The 12118-nt window shown below is 44.3% G+C and overlaps 1 protein-coding gene and 1 pseudogene across 2 annotated transcripts in view; one reads left to right on the top strand and one right to left on the bottom strand.

Annotated features, from left to right (window-relative positions):
- CD36 (CD36 molecule (CD36 blood group)) overlaps positions 1 to 12118 on the top strand; it is a 94060-nt gene that overhangs the window by 13520 nt on the left and 68422 nt on the right. Inside the window, exon 1 of one of the 2 annotated variants that reach the window (XM_063134215.1) lies at positions 5372 to 5482. The exons of the other annotated variant lie outside the window; for it this stretch is intronic. The gene's annotated coding sequence lies outside the window, so the exon portion shown is untranslated. Of the gene's footprint in view, positions 1 to 5371; positions 5483 to 12118 lie in introns of those variants that run through there. 2 annotated transcript variants of the gene reach the window in all.
- Positions 706 to 1169, bottom strand: LOC134403902 (homeobox protein Nkx-2.8-like; annotated as a pseudogene).

Raw genomic sequence — 12118 nt, forward strand, 5'->3', positions numbered from 1 at the left:
CATTGAATTCCGAGCAATTTATTTCCAGATAACACCCTAGCCCTAACCCTCCTTTAGAAGCCTGTTCTCCACCTGAATTAATCCGGAACAACTACTACTCTTGGTTTCCTTATTCTCAATCGTTCATGAAGACTACAATCCCCACTTCACTCATTAAAATGCACCTAACTGGGTAGAAATCACACACATTCCCCCCCCCCCGCCCTCACAAGGAGTGTGTTCAGGAGGAATTAACCTGGGTGGAGTCATGTCAAATTGGCGCCTTTAAACTGCAGTTCTATCGACACAAGGCATTCAGATTTGCATGTTTGCAAGGAAGAGCCCCCCTTTCCCTCCAAGGGGGCACACTCCCAGGAAGAATGCATAGGAGTCCCAGCCTACAAGATCTCCGCCCATCCTCAACAAACACTTGGAGCTGACTTCTAGGTAAATATAATGGGGGTTGGACATCCTTCACTTCGAAGAAAACTGCTGAGGAGTTCATGTTTTAATGGCTGCAATCCGCGGGTCATTTACTCTAAAGGAGTCATATTCAAGTCAATGCCTTGGAGGACGATGAGGACACCAGTCCAAGGCTGGCGACGGTCATGCTAACGCAGCCGGCCTGCTGGCCAGTATGTCTCTTTACACCAAGGCGGCGGACCGGCTGGAGTCCCCTCGGGAGGGCCAGCCAGCCTCTTTCTGCGCGGCTCGCCACCGCCTTGCTCAGTCCCAGTTCCAGGAGACCAGGGCCGGTGTGCTAAGTGCTGGTAGGTGGAGAAAAGGCTTAGCGTGCCGGCTTGCGGGAAGGCCGGATAGCCCGGCAGGCTGAGAGCCGCCTGTCCGCCGCCATAGTCCTAGCCTGAGGCCACCCTGCCGCCACTGCAGCTCTGGTAGGCCTTGCCGTCACGCACCAGCACGGGCACCACCACCCTGCGCAGCAGCGGTGGCACTGCCGCACCGCCCCCACCCACAGCCCACCCGGCGGCGCCCTTGGCGCACTTCATCTTGTAGCGGTGGTTCTGGAACCAGATCTTGACCTGTGTGGGCGTCAGGTGCAGCAGGTGCGCCAGCTGCTCCTGCTTGGGCAACGACAGGTAGCGCTGCTGCCGGAATCGCCGCTCCAGCACCAGCATCTGCGCCTTGGAGAAGAGCACCTGCCACTTCTTCTTCTTCTCCTCTTCCTCCTCGTCCTCCGCATGTGGGCGGACCCTCCTGGAGACGTATAGAGGAGCGGTGTCTCGGTTCCTAAGACCATCGGAAATATGTGTTTTCCGATGGTCTTAGGCGACCCCTGTGAAAGGGTTGTTCGACCCCCAAAGGGGTCATGACCCACAGGTTGAGAACCGCCGGCTTAGTCTAATGAAGCCTTAATGAGTTAATGAGCTTTACCTTGTGCAACGATGTGCATAATGGCTTGTGCAATGTGTTGTACAACAACTTGCACAAGAAGAATGAAAGAATTGGATTTGGTACTTGTGCAAAGAAAAAACAAAGCTTTTGCAAGTGGTGGAAGCTTAGCACTTAACAGAATGACACCCTTGTTGTAGTTTTGTAAAGTCTTGATTGTGAGAGAGCTATTGACAGAGAGGTGTACATTGTACAGTGTGATCTAAGCAGCAGTATATTGGGTGTTATGCATGGTTTCCCAAGAGCCTTAAAGGACAAGAGAGGCAAAAGCACCCTCTCTACCAAAATTATTGACAAAGTATTACGACCTCAAGCAAAATTAAGGATTGTTATGTTTGACCTGCTTTGACATGTCATGAAGATGGTGGAAAGGCCAAAAGATACACCACATTGGTATGAAATTAGCATCTTGAAACAGCACCACCTCCAGCATGGCTAGTAAATTGCTTTAGTTTGCCAGTTGTGTCCTCCACCTTGCCTCGAAGGAAAAGCTATAGTGCAATTTGGATTCATTGGTGTCATTGTGCAACTTTAGCCCAGGTCTCCTAGGGAAAAGTATTGGCCTAGACATATTCTAAAGAACAAGTGTAGGACTTCCAATATAAATGACATGAAGTAAAGGCAACAGTTAGAAATACAAGCAACCTCAAGTGTTAAAAAGCACACAACTGCTATATTACTGTCCTTTAATGCTGGACTTCTGCAATGTGCTCTACATAGGGCTACCTTTGTGCCTAGTCCGGAAACTTCAGCTAGTTCAAAATATGGCAGCCAGGCTGGTCACTGGTCACCTAGGGGTGACCACATTACACCAGTTCTAAAATCTCTTTACTGGCTGCCAATTAGTTTCCAGGCAAAGTATAAAGTGTTGGTTATAACCTTTAAAGCCCTACATGGTTTGGGTCCAGGCTACCTGCGGGATCACCTTCTCCCGTACAATCCGCCCCACACACTTAGGTCCTCTGGGAAGAATTTACTCCAGCCAACAAAAACAAGGCTGACAACTATTACCCAGAGGACCTTTCTTCTGCCGTTCCCAGTTTGTGGAATGGCCTGCTGGGAGAGCTTCGTCAACTTAACAGTCTTCCAGTATTTAAGAAAGCCACAAAGACTGTTCTCTTCCAGCAGGCCTACCCAGTTGAATTTTAAGATGCCTTTTTAATTATGTGCTGCTTTTAATAATGTATTAGTTTTAAATGTTTTAATTAGTTATATGTATTTTATGGTGTTTGCATCTGTGTTGTGCCGCGCCTCGATCCAGAGGGAGAGGCGGCTATCAAATAAATAAAATTATTATTATTATTATTATTATTATTTCAATATGTATGCAAAAAAATGTGCATTACTGAGAATAGTCTCACATGGGATCCAGATATACAGTGCTTTCAATAGACATTATACTTTCACAACTGATCCATCAACTAAATTGCACACTTATGTTTGAACCCTTATTTGGGGATATGATTTGTATGTATTTGCAGCAATGAAGGAAAATCTTTAGTGATTTATTGGCAGCACCCGATGAAGGTTCAATGAAATGGGTTATTACCAGATGCCCATAAAACTTGAATTCAGTGACTTCTGTTCTAAATTACATATGTGTGCAATTTAGTTTTTGGATCTCTTATTGGGACATATTGTTTAATAGCTTTTGAACACTGTGAGTATGTTCAGTTTGCTAGCTCAGCCTCTTGTAGTTGTGTACAATCTTTTAACTTTCAAGCACTGTAAGTTTGGATCCCATGTGAGATGCATATGACTATAGTTCATAATAAAACAATAGTTTCAAATCTGCCTGTTTGGGACCCTTACCCTGAATAGCAAATTATGCGTGCTTTACATTGGAAGCAGGGATGATAGAAATGCCCATACAAATTTTTCATGCAAAAACAATGCAGAATCCAAAGCTTGACCAAATCAGGGCACTTCTTTCCAGTTTTGATGAGTCCAAAGGTGAAATGGGCTTCGTTGCAAAACCAACAGAATCAAATGGAATAATCTTCGAATAGCATCTTTTGGTTTCCTTTTTCTAAATGCTGCAGAAGGGGGGGGGGAAGAGCTATAGTTGAGTGACTGACAGGTCTACCCTCTAATCCAATCGCTGTGCTTTGTGGGAGAGTAAGGAGGGGCTGTGAGATGGCAATTCTTCCAATTCTTTACTAGGAAAGTCTTAAACTACTTTTTCCCCATCAAGCATCATAATTCCCTATACTTTTGCAGGGTTCTTGCCTAGGGCCCCTCTGTGATGTGTGCCATTTTGATAGAAATTGACCAAAATGTCATAGGGGAGGAGAGACAAGGGAAGTGGATTCATTTCAATTCCCCCCAAATAGGTGAACTCCCTTTCCCCATGAATGATGGGCATCTTTTTAACACCTGTCTCTTCACCCAGGCTTTCCCTGAAGTGTGACCCAGCTAGGTAAGGTCTGTAGTACACAGTAGAGTATGCAGTTTTACTGCTGATTAACATTGATTTATTATTGTGACATTTTTCTGTTATATTTTATTCCTTTGATAGCTCTGTGGAAAGCAGGATATGAATCTGAATAAATAAAAATATACATACATGTAGCACAAAACCCCTTGCAACTATTTGTATGACTTTGGGCAGACAAAATCACTTCCTAAGGGGCTACTTATGCCTGCAGGCCCGGGTACCCTGCTTATCTGGGGGCCTTTGTTTGCACCGTGGTGCGGGTGCCTTGGTGGGAAAGGAGGTCAGGGCTGGGTTAGCAGGAGGGCATGGCCAGAAGTGGCTGGGAGGGGTGTCCTCCCTCCAGTCCTCTCCTGAGCGTTAAGGGCTCATGGCCTAGCTCCCCTCCTGTGCAGGGAACCACAGGATTGGGGAAGGAAACATGTGAATGGCACACGCCATGGCATGGTCAACCCCCATGCTCCAGCCTCCCCCCCACCCATGGAGCCTCCCAGCATTTGGGCTGACCGATTTGGGGATTCAGCCCTCATACCATGTCGAACGCTAAGCTGTAACGATTAAAGTTGTGGGCAATTTATAACCCAGCACTGCCTCTGTGTAAAATTATTGGTTGTCTTTCCTGGGAGGGCCACCCAATGAGCGCTCCAGGTGCAATTTTTATCTAATTCTGACAAAGGTGGGGGAAAGTGATATTGATTTTCCATGATAAGGCTTTGGTGCCAAGTCAAAGTGAACTGATTGTGAATTAGTCTGAGGAGAAGCAGGCTATTTTCTGAAATGCCAGATCGAGGTCAGAGTTGAAGCAACGGATCGGTGGACACTTCTACAATGCAGTATTTGATATCAATTTTGAGTGGATGGGGGTGGGGAGAGAAATGGTGAGGATAATGCATTTCATAAATTGGATGAAAGAGCTAGATACGTCATTTCAGGGAGGAGTAAGCCAATCACCCAGGGGACATGGGATCTTGTTTCTCAGTGCTTTTAAAGCTTCTTTTGCAATTCTGGCGAGAGATCCCTTCAGGAGGAGGGTGCCATGGCATGTCAAAAGTATAGCTCTAACCATGTTTTCTGAGAAGCAGCTCGTCTTTGGGATCCAGGGCATAATTACAGGGTGTGACCAAGTTGTGACACCAAAAAGCAGGCTTCAAGACCTCAAGGTCTGGAATAGCCAGTTCATGGTGCTTTCATCTCCTTCCCCTGATGTGAGATCTCAGAATGATGATGATAATAAAAATCACTTTCCCAAAACAGTCCCCTTATGTTGCATGTTGAACTGAGTATTCCTAAAATGGAAGAGTCTGGCTGCCTGTGTGTTAGCCAGGCTGAAAGAGGATTGTGCAGTGTGCCTCACGAAAGGAATTTCTATGCTGCTTTGCCTCCTGTTTCCTCATATCACGGATTCTAGTCTCCCACGGGATTGCATCTCTGTAGGAACCTCTTCCTTTGGCAGCCGCTGAGCAGGTGAGTGGCTAGTGTTGCCTCATCCAGCTTATCTGGTCTGAGCAGAACTCTCTTCCTTGTTGCTTCTCTGCCTTGCCACTTCTTCAGTGGCTACAGTCCAGGCACAACCAGTCTCCTTGAAACAAGCAGAGGCAGTGCTACACTTCATTCGGTGTGGAGTCAGAAAAAGGAAGAGGACTTGGAGCACTCTTAATGGTGGGTCCTGAAGAGACCAGGGCAGGTTGGGGAGCGGGGTGAGGAATAGAAATGTTATGGGGAATGTTTTAACAGGAGCTGGGAAAGTATGGGTAATGAAGTGAAAGCATGTAGTGATGTCATTTTGGGGACAGGGCAAAAAGGGAGCTTACAACAGTGCAAAGTGGGGGTGTGAAGACATTTTATTTATTTATTTATTTTATTTATTACATTTCTATACCACCCAATAGCCAGAGCTCTCTGGGCGGTTCACAAACATGTACTAAGATGGGAAATAAAATGCCAAAAGCTCTTGAATGGTTACTTGAGCACCTTGGGGAAACTAGCTAGCCATTAAAGAAAGTCCAAAAGAACCCACATGTTGGAGTGAAATAGGGCAGGCAATATTTTAGGCCTAGAGCTTGGAGGGGAGAGGAGAGAAATCTCTTTTACTTTGTAATTTCTTTGACAATGAAGAAAAGGGCTGAGTTTTGCAGTTGTGAGCACTCTGTCCTATTGTGTGTTTGTTGAAATAGTTGGTTATGCTCTATTATGTTCTTAAAATTACCTTCAATTCCCCTCCCCACCCTTTTTGTTAAAGAAAAAAAGTAAGTTTTGGTCAAACCAGTTTTCAGTAGAGCTGTATGGTTTATAACTTCAGGGCATCAACACATCACATAGAGAGAATGCCCAGTATATTACAAAAGTGTAAATAGGCAAATTAAACATAGAAAAAAGAATATATATTTTTTGTTAAAATGGCTGATAGTTCTGGAATTCATCCATTTGAGAGGGAAGACAAACCACTTGATTTCCAGGATCATGACAGAACTACGAAACATGGTTTATTGATATACCACCTTTCAAATTTAATTTACAAAATAGTTTACAGTAAACCTGTAACTAAAACCAAAGAACGGTAACTTTACAATTTCAAAATTAAGCGAGCCAAAATGTAGCGGCAGTTAATTACAAGAGCTGGGAGGTCATTAGTAGTACAACGCCCTGCCCAATGCCGATTGTAGCTACAGCATCCCTAACTGTTGGCTGTGCAGCTCTGCTTAACTTCCTTCCAGAAAAAAACACCACCTCCTAAGGCAGTAGTGATGTATGGATTCTGTAAAATCGGTTCCGCCTGTGTTTCACAGATTGTCAGGCACTTTTTGTTCTTTTGTCTGCCCATCAATAGAAATTGATTTTTTTTTAGTTTGAAAATTTGTGCAAATTCGCACTTGCAAAAAATGTGCATATTCCCCCAAAAGGTGCAAATTCCCTCCAAAGGTGCATTTTTACACTTTATCCTATCGGGAAAATGGGTGTTTTTGGCTAGGGGTGTGTGTGTGTGTGTGTGTGTGTGTGTGTGTGTGTGTGTGTGTGTGTGTGTGTGTGTGTGTTTTCCTCTCACAAAACTTGATCAGAATTCCTGAAGGTTCAAAAAATGGTGTGCAAGCCCACAGAATCCACCTGATGGGAAAAGCTGGTCTGCTGCAGAATCCGTGGGTCAGAGTCATAGAAGTTTAAACTCATTTGGTTCCATTGTGGATTTCTCTGACATCCCTACATGGCATTTAAAAAGCTGCCATTTTGAGCCATTGAGTCTTGTGTTGCCCTCTGGAGCAACGGAGAACATCAGTCAAAAGATGGATGGATGTATTTTGCCTCCATAGATACTTGGCACCTGTTCAGGGACCTCTGCCTGAATCCAATGAAAATGAGGTCTAGAGTTGGAAAAATGTGAATTTCAGAATGCAACTCTTGTCTTGGCTCACTTGAAACATTTGACAGGTGCTGGTTGGATGAATCTATAAAACCAAATTTGACCAAGAACATTTCTCACCCATCCCTAGCTGGAATAAAGGGAGCTTGGGAGAGGATGAGAAGAAGGAAGAGGGAATGGTGGTGCTAGCAATTCCAGCTTTTTGTGCCGGGGTGTGTGATTATATAGAAAATTAAAGTTTCATGAAGATTGCGTTCCCAAGGGAAATAGGTAGAACCAACACCAGCCCAGTAAAAGCAATCAGCCACAACACATACAGGCTCAATAAATGACCCCTGGCCAAATCGGCTTCAACAACAATACCTTCTCCCCCCACTTCCTGCCAGAATCTCAAAGCCTTGACATTCTTGAACCCTGGTCCCATATCAGGCAGGCAGGAAGAACTCATCCCCTCCTTTGTCTAAACATTTAGATACCCCTTACAGGGCAGTTTACAGCTCTCTGATCAGTTTTTGTTGTTCACAACGTCCTTGATCACCTTTATCAAGGAACAGAACAGGATGCTGGTGCAAGTTATTGCTGTAGCTTCTAGGAGTGAATTGTTTATATTAAATAGTTTAAGTTGCAACTATATTGGAATGTAATCTATTAAAGGGGAAGGAGGGAGGAGGAGTAAAGGCTTTTGTATTGGGACCTGCCTGCCTGAAGCGTCTTGTTCTTTGCTGCAGTCATTTCCGTGACAGGTGGATGGGGCGGGGTGGGTGGGTGGCTTAGTAACATGAAGGAAGACTAACTAGACAAGAATGAGCCTTGACCTGGCTGGTGATAAGCCCTGAGAGAACTAGGAAAATGGACACATGTCAGTTCTATGAATTTTGTGCATGTTTTTTCAAGCATCAAAGCCATTGCCAAGTCTGCCTTTTGGTAAACCCCTTTCTCTGCATTGTATGCCTTTTGGTCTTCTGCTCTCCCAGGTGCTAACCTGACTGTTGCTTTATTGTTCTCAATGTGGGAGCCAATACTGTGCCCCTTCTTTGTTTTCCTCCCATGTCTGATTTGAGGATTAATTATGGATTGAGGTTAGTTCATATTTGCAAAAGAGCTTTGTGGACCAGAACACCACATAACTGTTAAGTGTGATTAGTTACGTTTCTTCATCCGTTCAAACCTGTTCTCTTGGATTGTCCAAACTATACCTGATACCTTGCCTCCTAGTCCAGAACTGGAGTGAGGGGACTGAATGCAGTTTTGATTCCCTCCCCCCCCCCCCCGCTTTGGCTGGGGCTGCTTGCAAAAAGTCGGGGAACGGGTTGGCTGCCCTGAGTTGTGTCACTTCTTCCCACTCTACTGAGGCTGTTTAGTCACCGAGGCATTTTTAAATCTCTGCAACTTCTCTCTTTTGTCCCTACTGAGGCTGATGAAAGATCAACGAACTCTTGGAGAACCGGGCAGTCTGCAGTGCCCGAGGTTGCTATAGGGTTGCTACGGCAACCTATTTTCTCTGTGAATAAGGACTCAACTTAATAAGCTTTTCTGCAACTCTACTGCAACTCTACAAATCCTTTTGGCAGGGCTATTGTGGGACGTTTGTCCATCCATCCAGGTTTGTTGGCATCTCCAGGCAGTAATCAGGGTTGGCCTTGTTCTAGTGGTCCAGGGTTTGTTTGTTGTTTGTATTTTGGTAGTGATCTTATGCCAGTGGGCTGTGTTAATTGGGAAATTGATGTTTTAGAATTGAGCTTTAATGCCAGGTCACTAATAAGAGGGCATTTCTCTTGTGGGAACCCCATGAGAAGATTTGGTTTGGTTAGCTTGGTTTGTTTAGTAAGTTGCACACTATTTTTAGTCCACGTATTGGTGTTTGTAGGTGGTGGCATTTTTACACCTGAATCTACTTGGATATAAATCTATGTACCTCATTGTATTCATTAGGAAGCTTTGGCTAGTTAAATGCTATAGCAAAGAGGGCAAGTAAAGGAGACTGTTTCATGTGTGTGCTATGTTTTTATTAACTCACATTACTTCTAATTGCATTTGCCTAGCAAGAGAAAACATTGTCTTCAAACTTTTTTTAGGAATGTTTTTCATCTGACTAGCTCGCAAAGCGAAATAGGTGTGCCCTACATTTGGCACAGTTGATTTTCACTATTTATTTCCATGCATCTCTTAGGCTGCAATCCTAAACATCCTTGCTAGGGACTTGAGTCGCATTGAGATCTATGGGACTGTTTTTTTTTTTTTAGTAAACATGCATAGACTGTGACGCACAAGGCTTCCTTCCTTGTTTCCAGCCTTATTCTTGGGGGCCTTTCTCCATTATACATCCTATAAATCAGAGCATGAAAAATAACCCAGTGGTTTATTTGAAGAGATGCTACTGGATTACTAGTTGAAACAGTGGTGTTCCCCCCCCCCCAATTATAATGTGTCCTGCCAGTTTACACCAGTTGAACTACCTGCATGGCATGGAGGATGTGGACAGGGAGACATTTTTCTTCTTCTTCCATAATACTAGAACCTAGGGCCATCCCATGATTGGTGGGAGATTCAGGACAAACAAAAGGAGGTACTACTTCACACAACACATAGTTACACTATGGAATTCACTACCACAAGATGTAGTGATGGCCACCAATTTGGATGGCTTTAAAAGGGTGTTGGATAAGTGCCAGGAGGAGAAGACTATCAATGGCTACTGGACCTGATGGCTATGTGCTACCTCCAGTATCCAAGGCAGTAAGCCTGTGTGCACCAGTTGCTGGGAAACATGGATAGGAGGGTGCTGTTGCACCATGTCCTGGTTTGTTAGTGCCTGGCAGTCAACTGGTTAGCCACTGTGTGAACAGAGTGCTGGACTAGATGGACCCTCAGTTCTGATCCAGCATGGCACTTATGTTCTTACCAATCTGCTACAAAAGTAAGAAAAAGAATAAACAGGAATATAAACTTCTTATATAGGGTGACCATCTGAAAAGGAGGACAGGGCTCCTGTATCTTTAACAGTTGCATAGAAAAGGGGATTTCAGCAGGTGTCATTTGTATATATGGAGAACCTGGTGAAATTTCCTCTTCATCACAACAGTTAAAGCTGCAGGAGCCCTGTCCTCTTTTAAATCTGGTCACTCTAGTATAGCTCCTGCAGCTTTAACTGTGGTGATGAAGAGGGAATTTCACCAGGTTCTCCATATATACAAATGACACCTGCTGAAATTCCCTTTTCTATTCAACTGTTAAAGACACAGGAGCCCTGTCCTCCTTTTCATATGGCCACCCTATTTATAGTCAAATCTCTTTGCAGAGAAACAGGCTGTCACAAAACAGAGAATGGATGGGACAGAAGGGGAAATTGGTTTAAACACATTGTATTGAGAAATTATAAAAGTAGCCAGAATGTGGTAAAATCAGAATGAGAAAGGAATTCAAAGACTGGGGACTTGTGCAAGTGGAAATGCTTTCGGGTTAGACAAAGTCACCATAAGAGAGTGCTGTTCATCTTCTCTCTTGCCATATCTTCTGTCATAGCAAATGTCTTATCAATTAAGTGAGTAAATAAGGCGGTGCCTGACTATTTTTAATTTTGTAAAAACAAGCAAACAAACAGACCCCCCAAAAAAGGAATAAAGCTGAGCTGGAGACACATTCTGCAGCAGGTGGAATCAATCAAGTGCTTTAAAAACGGCATCCTCTCAAAATGGACTGCAAAACATTGCTAGATTTACTCTGTACAGCACCATGTACATTGATGGTGCTATATAAATAAATAATAATAATAATGTTCAGTGTGGAAGTAGATCCTTTGTTATTCCTAGTAAATTCTTTAAGGCATATTGATAGGGGTGTAAAATTCCAGGTGTCCCACAACCACTGGCATTTTGGAACAAAAATCTATGCCTGGGGACTCTCTTCACAGCGCCAGATTGGCGCCGCTCCGCCACCAAACTGTGCGCAGCAGTGGCACTTGTCCTAACAAGGGAAGGCAGCGTGGGCTTTCTGGCATCCATTATGCTCACCCGCACCCACCCCCAGCCTCTGGTGACCAATAGGAGGGTCACCTCCCACCTGGGAACACCCCCGGAGTGGCTCCAAGCCAGGATGGACCAGCGGAAGAGCTGCGCTGACCTTGCTCTGGCTGCAAAAGTTGGGCTAAGTCCCCAACTTTTCAGCCACACATCTTTGTCTCTTTGTCCTGGGTGGCCCTTGAATTTTGGCTGTGTCATCTAACTGATGCAGCATGGATTCGGCGCCAACCTGGGGCAAAGACGACATCAAGACAGCCCCCTGGTAAATGACACCTAGTCAACAAGCTGATTCTCTTTGCCTCTTCCCTCCCATCAATCTCTAGATTTCCTTCACCCCAAAAATGTTTGCATTCCTGTTTACTGGTAACTAGAGAAGTTGGAGAAATCTAAAATGGATTCAATTTTTTCCCAAGTCATGCAGATTCTGTGGACATGTGGTTTTTCACATGGGGGGGATTTGTGCTAATGTTTATTAGTGTAACTGTGCATTGGCACTAATCCATACTTGTGCTAAAGCCTGAGAGAACAGATTGAACAAAATCCGTGTATCTCATCTGGTAACCTTTCTTTTGGCCACAACGCCAACCCACAGAGCTGTGAAATTTCTCTGCCTCCCTCAGGGAATCCTCTTTTCTCAGGTCTGAGCTTGAATAGCGACGCAAGTGCAGATGGAAAAACAATAGCCTCCTTCCTTTCTGGCACTTTCCATTCTAGAGATAAATTTTTGATTGCGTTTGGATGACAAGGCAAGGCCTTGAGATTCAACTGTATGTGGTAGAACAATGGCCTTGCGTGAATGTTTATCAATGGATTGTTATCCGAATGGAACACAAAATTAGGAATGTCTTAATATGTGTTAGCTGTGTTTTTGTTCTAGCAGAGTGTATGTGTGTGTGGTAGCAGTAAGTTTGCATGTGATAA

Source organism: Elgaria multicarinata, chromosome 9 (assembly GCF_023053635.1).
Source record: "Elgaria multicarinata webbii isolate HBS135686 ecotype San Diego chromosome 9, rElgMul1.1.pri, whole genome shotgun sequence".
Classification (NCBI taxonomy): domain Eukaryota; kingdom Metazoa; phylum Chordata; class Lepidosauria; order Squamata; family Anguidae; genus Elgaria; species Elgaria multicarinata.